Here is a 13,611-nt window from a genome sequence, read left to right on the forward strand (position 1 = left end):
AGGAACTGAGGCTAAAGTCATGAGCAAACAGGAAACTCCCCCCACTTCCACAAAAAACAGAAACAAAAACAAGTCTTCTAATATACTGATGAAATACTATGGCTTAAGAGAAGCCCAAGAAGTAAAATGGAATTCCTCAAAAAATACAATTAGAAATTATTTTTTTAAAAAAGAATTATTTAGCTACTGCAAGAATAGAAGATAGAAATGAGGTAAGAGTTTTAAAACAACCACAACAATAAAAAGGTAGAAATTAGGCAAGAGATTTAAAACAACAATAGCAAAACCCAACAAAATTAAAGTTCTTGAGCTAAAAGTTGGAATAAAAATAAGTGGCTTAGCCCTGAAAGTGGAAAATGTGAACCAAACAGTGAAATTGCAGAGAAACAGAATAAACTCAGTGCAATGAACAAAAACAATTAGGAAAAAGTCAAAAGTCCAAAAAATTGGAAGATCATGTGAAGTCAAGAAGAGAGGATTTAAGAATCACTAGATTTCCTGAAAACAATGGCCAAACAAAAACTTGGATACCATATTTTAAGAAATTATAAAAAGATACTGCTTAGGTCTATTATAATCAGAAAGCAAAGTTTAAATAGAAAGATTCCATCAATACCCTCCTGAAGGAAACCCTTAAATTGTATAACATCCAGGAATCTCATGGCCCAAATTCAGAGCCTCCAAATGAAAGAAAAACTACCACAGTCCAGAATTTAATTTAAAAAAAAATTCAAGTACCAAAAGAAATACCGGAATTGCAGCATGACAATGTTACAACAGGAAAAGAATTAAAGGAATACACTATAACAAAAGGGGGAAAAAAAGACTACAACCAAGAATAACATTCTATAAACCTGATAATCTTACAGGGAAAAATATTCATGATGAAAAGAGAAGAGGGTATAATTGAAACAAAAACACAAGAGATGAGTACTTTAGTGACCACTCCAGATTACTGTATTATTATTTATGTGAGCAGGCAGGCTGATTCCTAGAGAAATGACTGTTCATTTCAGAGTTCTAAGGGGAAACCAGATTTCCAGTATTGTCACTTAGAAGCCCTCACCAATGTGTTCCCTATCAACTATCAGCCTATTAAACCTTTTATAAGATATTTCTAAAATAGATTAATAAGAACAGTTGGTATAAAAGTATGAATCCTCTCCCAAACCTCTCCCCCCTTCACTCCCAAACCTCTCTCCCTACACTCTCCCCTTCCTCTCTGTGTCAAGTCCTTGGGAAAGTGGGGTCATACTTAAAGAACAAATGTAATGAACATATTTAGAGAAAATGTATGGCAAAGAGGTACCTCTTAACTCCTGGTTCTCAAAATTCTTTTCTCCTTTCATTGAGTCCTTATGACATTTTTCTTAGATGTAGCTCCCTCCTGAGCGGTTAATGCCCTGGTATGTACAATAGCAGATTTTCCTTCTGCTCTAAGGCACATGCTCTATGTCCCTGGAGTTCCTTTCCTTTGGGATAGCTCTCCACTCCCAAAGTGAATCAATCTCCACTGCTATTCGACAACATTGTTCCAGTGGAAATACTTCAAATACTGATAGGACCTTCAGAAATTTTGACCCTTTGCAGCACAAGATCCTAATCTGGTCAATTCTGTCACAAGTTATTCAGTTGCCTAAGATCAGGAAATAAAACCATACCAGACAGTGGTTGCCATTTATTCACAACTTACATGGCTGGGGAAGTGGGGGTGAGGATGGGATGTAGATGGGGTGAGTCAGGGTAGCTACCTTTGACCTTAAACTCCCTTAGAATATCTGCTCTGAAGTTTATCTTCTCCAAGACCCAAGATAGAAAAGAAGTGTTGCTTTTTCCTTTGGGAGGAGACATTCGATATTCCCTTGGTATTTCTCTGTTTCCAAATGGATGTCTTTTCTCTTATTGGTTGAGTTTCTTCAATAACCTAGTCATTTGTGGGAATAAGGGGAATGGAACAAAAGAAAAACTCTTTTCTTCCCCTCCCACTTCCCAAGTGTAATTACCTCTGAACTTGGAATCCCTCAAGTCTGATCTAATCCACCATTTGACTGGCTCTTACTTTTATACATCAGTGATGGCTGGCTATGTAAGCTCTGGAAATCATTTGCATAATCAATCATGGGCAGTGATAAGCTGAAAGCTAAATACAACAACCTAGAACTGCTTTAGTTCTATAAATTATTAATTTTGTATGATCCTTGAATGATGTTGTAAATATCTAAATGGCCTTTGGGAGAAAAAAAGGTTCCCCAGCTCTGTTTTCTATAGACCAAGACTTTGTGATATGAACTTCTCCAGACTCCTGACTTCCAGAGCCAGTCCTCTATTCACCTAGTTGCCCCTAAACTTTTCAACCAAACACTAAGTGCTTTCCATGTCTTGTCATCTGCCTTTCTTCCCATAGCCCAAAGTCCTAAGCTTTTTTAAAAATTAAGCATTTATCCATACCATTGTGATAAAGTTATAGGAAAATTCCTTAATATCTAGTTTATTAGGTTGATTGATTGGTAGCAGAGTATAGTAGCTAGAACACTGCACTTAAGAATTAGGAAGGGGCGGCTAGGTGGTGCAGTAGATACAGCACCAGTCCTGAAGTCAAGAAGACATGAGTTCAAATCTGGCCTCAGATACATGATAACTTTCTAGCTATGTGACCCTGACAAGTCATTTAATCCCAATTGCCTTAGGAAAAACTAAAAAAAAAAAAAAAAGAATCAGGAAGATCTGAATTCAGATCCTATCTCAGATATGGTTCTTTTTTCTTTCTTTCTTTTTTTCTTCTGAGGCAATTGGGGTTAAGTGACTTGCCCAGGGTCACATAGCTAGAAAGTATCATGTATCTGAGGTTAGATTTGAACTCGGGTCCTCCTGACTTCAGGACTGGGACTCTATCCGCTGCCCATCTAGCTGCCCTCAGATATGTTTGATAAGGGCAAATTTCTTAACCTCTCTGGTTCTCACTTTCCTCATCTACAAAATGAGGGGATTAGATTCAAAGACGTCTCAAGCTTACACGAACTGATGCTGAGTGAAATGAGCAGGACCAGGAGATCATTATATACTTCAACAACAATACTAGATGATGACCAGTTCTGATGGATCAGGCCATCCTCAGCAACGAGATCAACCAAATCATTTCTAATGGAGCAGTAATGAACTGAACTAGCTATACCCAGAAAAAGAACTCTGGGAGATGACTAAAAACCATTACATTGAATTCCCAATCCCTATATTTATGCACACCTGCATTTTTGATTTCCTTCACAAGCTAATTGTACAATAATTCAGAGTCTGATTCTTTTTGTACAGCAAAATAATGTTTTGGTCATGTATACTTATTGTGTATCTAAGTTATATTTTAATATATTTAACATCTACTGGTCATCCTGCCATTTAGGGGAGGGGGTGGGGGGGGTAAGAGGTGAAAAATTGGAAGAAGAGCTTTGGCAATTGTTAATGCTGTAAAGTTACCCATGTATATATCCTGTAAATAAAAGGCTATTAAATTAAAAAAAAAAAAAAAAAAAAAAACAAAGACGTCTCAAGTTCCTTCCAGCTCTAAAAATGATCTTAAGATTCTGTGATTGATTCATTCATTAATTTAAGGTTTCTTTGTCTTCTGTGATTACTCCCTCATCTTAATAATGCTATAAACTATATTTTTATATGAGACTTTTCTCAGTATTAGAAACTGATTATTCAGTGCTCTATGACCCTATAAGGGGCAAATTTGGTAAGGTCTTGAGAGAGGACAAATTTTGATCTTCTTTCTGGCTCCTAGATTCGAGAGAGAAGACACAGCCTATCTTTAAGTCCCTAAAGAGAAAGAAATTCTATGGGAAGAAACTGACATATAAACAAATTAGCATGTTGACCATGTTCTTATGTCCAGCTTACTTTAGGAACCTTTGTGGGAGATCTGAGACTTGTTTTCTTTTTGATTATCTCCCTCACAGTGAGAGTTCATTTATTGAGTATTCCTTGGGTTTATTCTCATATATATATATACCTTTTTCTGATTTGTTTTGGTAATAATTTGGATGGATGAATTTATTTGCTTCCTGCCTTCATCAAGGAATTGACATTTGTTGGAAAAGTTGTCAAGCTAAGGCTAAATAATAATAGATATTTAAGGGCATACCTTTATTAAGGGATGGTGATTAGTAGAGGATCTTGAACCAAAAAACTGTTTCTTCTAGACTAACAGTATTGAGGGAGATGGATAGATTATAACCCCAGCCTTTTGTCTCCCTTCTCCCAGGAAAGCAGAGTGGCCAGCTTCTGATTCTGAGCTTTTTCTTCCCCTTCTCTCAAGAATCAAAGTGCCCCTTGGAAAAGGATGGGGAGACTCTAGAGATATCTCATCTTCTCTTTCTGAAAGCCATCTAGACAGACCCCTGTGGACACATAATCTACTTAGGCAAAACACATAGACCACTCATACCTCTTATAATAGAAAAATAAATATATTTAAGCAACTAGAAGAGGATAAATGATGATAAGATATTTATATTCAAATAGGTGAAAGGAACAGCTTGGTAGCACAGTGGATAGAGTGCCAAATCTGGAGTCAATCCTGAATTCAAATCCAGTCTCAGATACTGACTAGCTATGGGACCCTGGGCAAGTCACTTAACCCTATTTGCCTCAGGTTCTTCATCTGTAAGATGAGCTAGAAAAGGAAAATGCTCCAGTATCTGGAAAACAACTGAACATCATGAACAATGGGTGAAAAAAGACAAATGTCCCTTCAGAATGCTGTTTTCAAGAATCACAGAGGGACTAAGACAAGCATCACCAGAGTATGGTTTTATTTTGTTTTGTTGGTTTTAAGAGAAGAAGAAAAGAGAGAGGGAAAGGATTATATCAGGGAAGAAATAAAGAAAGAAAAATAACTTACTTTTTCTGTACACAATCTGAAGAAAAGAAAGGAAGGTTGTTCAACCTTCAAAGAATTCCATAAAAAATATCTTAAATTCAACAGGAAAATAAAGAAGACAGGAAGAGAGGGATTTAAAAGGAAGGATATTGTTGGGCAAGGTATACTCCAACAAATTTTCACTATGAATGGTGGATCATAAAGACCAAATTAAAAAGGGGGCAAAAAAATTAAAACTAAAAGTATCAATGATTGGGGTCTGTGCTGGGTAAGGACAGAGGAATGGAAACTTCAAAACTTCAGCAGTTACTAGTATTGATCATAGATTCTCTTTCTCCTTACAAAAAAGGGAAAGGAGAAGAGGGGAAATAATGAGATATGAAGGGGGAGGAATAGTAAACATGAATGGGTAGCATAACAGTTTAGAAAGAAGAACCCATTATTGTTTATAAAAAAACATTTAAATCATAGTCACATAGTCAAAATGAGGGGCCAGAGCAGAATTTATTGTACCTCAGCTAAATTCAGTAACATAGAGATGGCAATCATGATTTTAGACAACAGTAAAACAAATATATACACTGAATGGCCAACTTTTTAAAGAAAAAACTAATCAAACCACAGGGAAAAATAAACCACAAAGCTATAATTGTTGGGATCTTAGTTTGCCCTTTTCATACTGACACAAATCTAACAAAAAGATAAAGAAGAAAGAAATTAAGGACCTGAATAGAATTTTAGAAACTTGGTTTTTGATATATTTCTGTCAATTATTTAATCAGGATTGAAAGGAATAAACATATTCCTTCCTTTGTGTGTAACTTGAAATATATTGGACAGTCCTGTATCAAACCAAGTTGGTAGCTTGGTAAGAGATTGGTGCTAAACACACAGATTGAAAAAAAAAAAAAAGGCCTTTTTTAGCTACAGTATGAAAGAGATATAATCTTGATTCAGATGAGCACAGCTTCTCTGACTAGGTATTAACCATCATGGACCTAAATCAAAAAGCCCAGGGAGCAGAGGGAACTCCTCATACTCTGCATTAGAAAAGTACATTGAGCCTTATTCCCTAAAGGCAATTAATTTGTAAAGATACTTTCAATGCTATTTAAGGAAATAGTAGTTTAGCCTGCATGCAGTAAAGGCCTTAGGAAAAGCTAGTCCAATCTATGTGTCAAGGCTGTAGAAAATATTGCTCCTGTCATAGAACCTTTATAAAAACTGATTAATTATTAGCTCATTAAAAATTAGTAAGTGTGGAAAAGAAGAAATAGTACACATATCCTCTCTTTACTATAATAAAAGACCCTTAAGAAGTATTCAAATTTAAATGGAGATACTTAATAATTTAATTCTAAAGAATATATATGTTTAAAAAAAAGGGCATAGAAACAATACATAATTTTGTTAAAGAAAATGATAGCCAAACTGTGCATACCCTTTGATCCAGCAGTGTTACTACTGGGATTATATCCCAAAGAGATTATAAAGAAGGGAAAGGGACCTGTATGTGCACGAATGTTTGTGGCAGCCCTTTTTGTAGTGGCTAGAAACTGGAAACTGAATGGATGTCCATCAGTTGGAGAATGGCTGAATAAATTGTGGTATATGAAAATTATGGAATATTACTGTTCTGTAAGAAATGACCAACAGGATGATTTCAGAAAGGCCTGGAGAGACTTACACGAACTGATGCTAAGTGAAATGAGCAGGACCAGGAGATCATTATATACTTCAACAACAATACTAGATGATGACCAGTTCTGATGGAGCAGGCCATCCTCAGCAACGAGATCAACCAAATCATTTCTAATGGAGCAGTAATGAACTGAACTAGCTATACCCAGAAAAAGAACTCTGGGAGATGACTAAAAACCATTACATTGAATTCCCAATCCCTATATTTATGCACACCTGCATTTTTGATTTCCTTCACAAGCTAATTGTACAATAATTCAGAGTCTGATTCTTTTTGTACAGCAAAATAATGTTTTGGTCATGTATACTTATTGTGTATCTAAGTTATATTTTAATATATTTAACATCTACTGGTCATCCTGCCATTTAGGGGAGGGGGTGGGGGGGGTAAGAGGTGAAAAATTGGAACAAGAGGTTTGGCAATTGTTAATGCTGTAAAGTTACCCATGTATATATCCTGTAAATTAAAGGCTATTAAATAAAAAAAAAAAAAAAAAAAAAGAAAATGATAGCAATGAGATAGCATATTAGAACCTTTGCTCTCATGCCTGAAATTCCCTTCTCATCTCTACTTACTGGCTTTCTCTAAGTTAAAGTCTCACTTTCTGCAGGAAGCCTTTCCTGGACCTCTTGAATTTTAGTGACTTCCCTCTGAGATACCTCTAAGTTATCCCATTTATATCTTGTTTGTGATTGTTGATTGAATGTTGTCTTCCCCATGAGACTATGAACTCCTTCACAACGGGGACTGTCTAGTGTCATTCTTCATTTCCTCATCATTTAGCATAGAACCTAGTAGTCACTTAATCAATTGCTTGTTGATTGACTGATTGAATGGTATGTAGTCAAATCAGCCTAGAAGGAAAATTTGTAATAATAAACATTTTCATCAACAAATGAGAAAAAGAACTTTTTTGGAGGGTGTGCATGCAAGTGAAAAAAAAAAAAAAAAAGTCCAGAAAAGCAACAAATCTAAAAATTCCAAATAATGGGAATGAGAATAATGGGGAATACTATTATTTTCTTCACAGGGATGTCACCTCAATTTTCCTACTAATCCACCTGAAACATAATTCTTATTTGGAACCCTAGGCAATATTCCTTATTAGTTGATTATTATCATTTTCTTCTTGCAGAATGGGGTGCTAACTTTTCAGCATAAACACTCTTATCAAGATCAAAGTAATATTGGAGATAATAGATAAACCATACTTAGATATCCAAAAAATTCCACCTCATATAGCAAGTTCCTCTTACTTACAATTAAAGTACAGTTATTTTTAAGGTGGCATTAATACTGATAATAGGATTGTTTTTCAGCTGTAGCATCATACATGGCAATCATTTAGAATATTCATCTTCTGTACCTATTAAATTCATACAAGGTCTTTCTAAAAAGCTTCTGGCTCTTGTCATCTTAGTCTAATACATTCTGAAGTCTTTATTTTATATTCTTATATTTTATTGACATTTCTTTCAATTAATTTTTAATTGACACTAGAGTTCTTTAGAGCCCATTATCATAACATCTACAGAAGAAGATGATTTATTACTTCAATTTCTTTGTCTAAATGCTGTAGACAACATTTCTAAAAACTTGATCAAATAATAGTGGTTATTCCAGACATCCTTGCTTATATCTCCTATTAGTGGAAAGGTCTCTAGTATTTCTTCATTAGAGATAATGCTGGTAGGGACCTGTATGTGCACGAATGTTTGTGGCAACCTTCTTTGTAGTGACTAGAAACTGGAAACTGAGTGGATGCCCATCAGTTGGAGAATGGCTGAATAAATTGTGGCATATGAATATTATGGAATATTATTGTTCTGTAAGAAATGACCAACAGGATGATTTCAGAAAGGCCTGGAGAGACTTACACGAACTGATGCTGAATGAAACAATACTTCAACAATACTATATGACGACCAATTCTGATGGACTTGGCCATCCTCAGCAATGAGATCAACCAAATCATTTCCAATGGAGCAGTAATGAACTGAACCAGCTACGCCCAGCAAGATAACTCTGGGAGATGACTAAAAACCATTGCATTGAATTCCCAATCCCTATGTTTTTGCCTGCCTGCATTTGTGATTTCCTTCACAGGCTAATTGTACAATATTTCAGAGTCTGATTCTTTTTGTACAGCAAAATAACGGTTTGGTCATGTATACTTATTGTATATCTAATTTATATTTTAATATATTTAACATCTACTGGTCATCCTGCCATCTGGGGGAGAGGGTGGAGGGAAGGAGGAGAAGGATTGGAACGAGAGGTTTGGCAATTGTCAATGCTGTAAAGTTACCCATACATATAACCTGTAAATAAAAGGCTATTAAAAAAAAAAGAGAGATAATGCTGGTGCTTGGTATAGTATCTATATACTGCATTTAGGAACAGTCTTTATTCCTAAGCTTTTTAATGTTTTTGACATAAAGGGTTATTGACTTTTTTCCCCAAAAGTTTTAAAATCCATTGACATGGTTGAATGATTATTTTTGTATTAATATGGTTTAGTATGATGGTCTAATATTAAATCAACTTTGTATTCCTAGTATGAATGTAATTTGCTAGTAGTTTTTGAACTTTTAAATATGTTATGTAGCCTTGTTGCTAATTTTTATTTAATATTTAATATTTTTGAATCAGTAACATTGACATTTGTTTTTCTTCGATGCTTTATTTCTCTCTCAGAAATAAATACTGAGGTAATTTTTTTCTCACATGGCTTTCTATTTTTGCAAACAATTGGTATAATATTGAAAATTTTTTTCAATGCTTGATAGAATTTATTTGTAAATTAATCTGGTCTGATAGTTTTTGGAGATGTTCTTTTATGGCTTATATAACTTCTTTTTTTTTTTGAAATTGTGTTATTTAAATTATTTATTTTTTATTCTGTTATTCTGGATACTCTATATTTTGTATATATTTGCTCCAATTCACTTTAAAATATAGGTTTTTGGGGACATACGTATAGGCAATATATTGTCTAATAATTTATTTCCTTTTCTTTTGTTATTAATGTTTTCTTATTTTTCTCATATTGGCAATTTGTTTCTTCTTTTAAAAATCAGATTAGCTAGCAAACTTTCCATTTTATTAGTTTTTTCCCAATCAACCATCACTTAGTTTTATTTATCAATTCAATTTTTTTTTCAGTTTTAATCCTTTGAATAAATTCTGCTCTTGCCCATCATTTTAACTGCCTATGAATCTTTATTTTTCTTGTAAACAATATCTTGTTAGATTCTTCATCCTACTCCGTTCTGCAACCATTTTGTCTTTTATGGATTCATCCTTTTCACTTTCATGTCTGTGATTGTTATGCAGTTGCCTCCTTAATAAGCACTTATACTTTTTCTTCTCTTCAATTATGTCCCTCTTTATTTTGCCTTTTTGTATATTACTTTTCAAGATTTCCTTTCCTGTAGTAGCAGTAGAATCATAATAATCTTAACTGCATGCTTTGGTATTTTAACTCTTGCTTTGTGAGTGATACATTTTTTCTTTGATCTAGAAGTAACTTTGTTTTAACTAAGATATTCTTGGGAATTTTCAAGTTTGGGATTTTTAATAAGAGGTTATGTGAATTCTCTCTAGTTTCACTTTGCTCTCTAATATTAATGTTCCTGGGCAGTTTTCTTTTATGATTTTTTTTGAAATATAATGATCAGTTTTTCAATTTTGTCCAACGATTTAAATTCTATCCCCTTAAGATGTTTTCAAAGTGAATTATTTTTGTCAGTAGATATTACACTTCTCTCTCTTCCTCCCTCCCTCCTTTCTTTTCTCTCTCTCCTTTCCTTCTCTCTCTGTACATATATATGCATATATATGTATATATATATACACACACACACATATAATTTTTGTCTTTTGTTCTAATTTTCTTGTTGTTTCATGGAGTCTTTGAGTTCTCATTGGTCTGTGCCATTTTAGAGACTCTGTTACTTGACTAAGGTTTTCCATTTGTTCTAGCTATTTCTTCTTACAATTTTTCCCTCCAGAGTTCTTTTAATTCTAATTTAATTTTTCTCTCTCATTTCTTTTCTTCTAGCTATTCTGTTGTTGGGTTACTTTTTTTTCTGGGTTTATTTCTTGTTCTTCTCTTAACCTATAATATTTCTTCATCATTTTTGGTATTTATATCTAAATATAAATTCCAGCTTCAGATCTTGGATTGAGACTTTGTACAAAGCTAAACTCTAACCCCCTTGGGTTAGTTGAGTGAGCCCTATTTGGTGGGCTTCTCTATGTGATTTGCATACTGCTACTACCATTATAAATTCAGTGGTTAGTGCTTGGTCTCAGTGTCTCACTTCTACTTCACTCTCCTGTTAGTCCACATTGGATTCTGCCCTTGGACATTTGTCTCCTTTTCCTCACACAATCCCCAACTAAGAGTTGATTCTCTCCCCTGCTGTGATCCTGAGAGATTCCATTCAAATGCCAGGCCCTCCCCAGCATTCCTAAACACCAAATAGGTAGGCTCCCAGGCCTCTGAGAAGCACATAGTTAAGTCTTATCAACTCTGGGAACTGCAAAAGTTTCCTGCTTCTGTAAAGAAAGGCCAGCGCCAGGATTCTCAGCATCAGACTCCAGTTAGACCAGTGCCCCCTGTAGTGACAACCCTACTAGTGACCTGTTCACAATGCCTACCAGCTTCGGGCTCATTTACTGGAAAAGAGCTATCTTTTCTCCTGTATCCCTTGTCCCACCTTCTGCCAGATTCTGTCCTTTTTGTTTAATATTGAATGAAATGGAAGAATTTACTCCAGTTTCTCTTTGGTTTTCTTTATGCTTACTCTATCTGAGACCCTTTTCATATGTTACTGAGGTGTATATGAAAGAACTCTATTCTTATATGACATTTTAGATTGTCATCTTAACTGGAAGTCCAGCTCCTCTTTCTTGGTAGTCTTCCTACTTTGTTCCACAATTTTTCCTTCTCTCTTCTCTCTTCTGTTTTAATTTCTGATACTTTCTCTTTCTCCTATCCCCTAAAATGAGTCTTCCTAAAGATTCTGTCTTTGGCCCTCTTTTCTGTATATATTTCCCCTCTTTGTAATTTCTATAGATTTATTTCTATTTTCTATAGATTTCTATAGATTTATTTACCACCTTTATACAATTGGCTGACAAATTTTTTTTTTTTTTTTTTTTTATTTAATAGCCTTTAATTTACAGGATATATACATGGGTAACTTTACAGCATTAACAATTGCCAAACCTCTTGTTCCAATTTTTCACCTCTTACCCCCCCCCACCCCCTCCCCTAAATGGCAGGATGACCAGTAGATGTTAAATATATTAAAAATATAACTTAGATACACAATAAGTATACATGACCAAAACATTATTTTGCTGTACAAAAAGAATCAGACTCTGAATTATTGTACAATTAGCTTGTGAAGGAAATCAAAAATGCAGGTGTGCATAAATATAGGGATTGGGAATTCAATGTAATGGTTTTTAGTCATCTCCCAGAGTTCTTTTTCTGGGTATAGCTAGTTCAGTTCATTACTGCTCCATTAGAAATGATTTGGTTGATCTCGTTGCTGAGGATGGCCTGATCCATCAGAACTGGTCATCATCTAGTATTGTTGTTGAAGTATATAATGATCTCCTGGTCCTGCTCATTTCACTCAGCATCAGTTCGTGTAAGTCTCTCCAGGCCTTTCTGAAATCATCCTGTTGGTCATTTCTTACAGAACAGTAATATTCCATAATTTTCATATACCACAATTTATTCAGCCATTCTCCAACTGATGGACATCCATTCAGTTTCCAGTTTCTAGCCACTACAAAAAGGGCTGCCACAAACATTCGTGCACATACAGGTCCCTTTCCCTTCTTTATAATCTCTTTGGGATATAATCCCAGTAGTAACACTGCTGGATCAAAGGGTATGCACAGTTTGATAACTTTTTGAGCATAGTTCCAAACTACTCTCCAAAATGGTTGGATTCGTTCACAACTCCACCAACAATGCATCAATGTCCCAGTTTTCCCGCATCCCCTCCAACAATCATCATTATTTTTTCCTGTCATCTTCGCCAATCTGACAGGTGTGTAGTGGTATCTTAGAGTTGTCTTAATTTGCATTTCTCTGATTAATAATGACTTGGAGCATCTTTTCATATGACTAGAAATAGTTTCAATTTCTTCATCTGAGAATTGTCTGTTCATATCCTTTGACCATTTTTCAATTGGAGAATGGCTTGATTTTTTATAAATTAGAGTTAATTCTCTATATATTTTGGAAATGAGGCCTTTATCAGAACCTTTGACTGTAAAAATATTTTCCCAGTTTATTGCTTCCCTTCTAATCTTGTCTGCATTAGTTTTGTTTGTACAAAAACTTTTCAGTTTGGTATAATCGAAATTTTCTATTTTGTGATCAGTAATGATCTCTAGTTCTGCTTTGGTCATAAAGACCTTCCCCTTCCACAGGTCTGAGAGGTAAACTATCCTATGTTCCTCTAATTTATTAATAATTTCATTCTTTATGCCTAGGTCATGAACCCATTTTGACCTTATCTTGGTGTACGGCGTTAAGTATGGATCAATGCCTAGTTTCTGCCATATTAGTTTCCAATTTTCCCAGCAATTTTTATCAAACAGTAAGTTCTTATCCCAAAAGCTGGGATCTTTGGGTTTGTCAAAGACTAGGTTGCTATATTTGTTGACTGTTTTATCCCTTGAACCTAATCTATTCCACTGATCAACTAATCTATTCCTTAGCCAATACCAAATAGTTTTGGTAACTGCTGCTCTATAATATAATTTTAGATCTGGTACAGCTAAGCCACCATCATTTGATTTTTTTTTCATTAATTCCCTTGAAATTCTTGACCTTTTGTTTTTCCATATGAACTTTGTTGTTATTTTTTCTAGGTCATTAAAATAGTTTTTTGGGAGTCTGATTGGTATAGCGCTAAATAAATAGATTAGTTTAGGTAATATTGTCATCTTTATTATATTTGCTCGCCCTATCCAAGAGCATTTAATATTTTTCCAATTG

This window comes from Sarcophilus harrisii, chromosome 1 (genome assembly GCF_902635505.1).
Source record: "Sarcophilus harrisii chromosome 1, mSarHar1.11, whole genome shotgun sequence".
In the NCBI taxonomy this organism is placed as follows: Eukaryota; Metazoa; Chordata; class Mammalia; order Dasyuromorphia; family Dasyuridae; genus Sarcophilus; species Sarcophilus harrisii.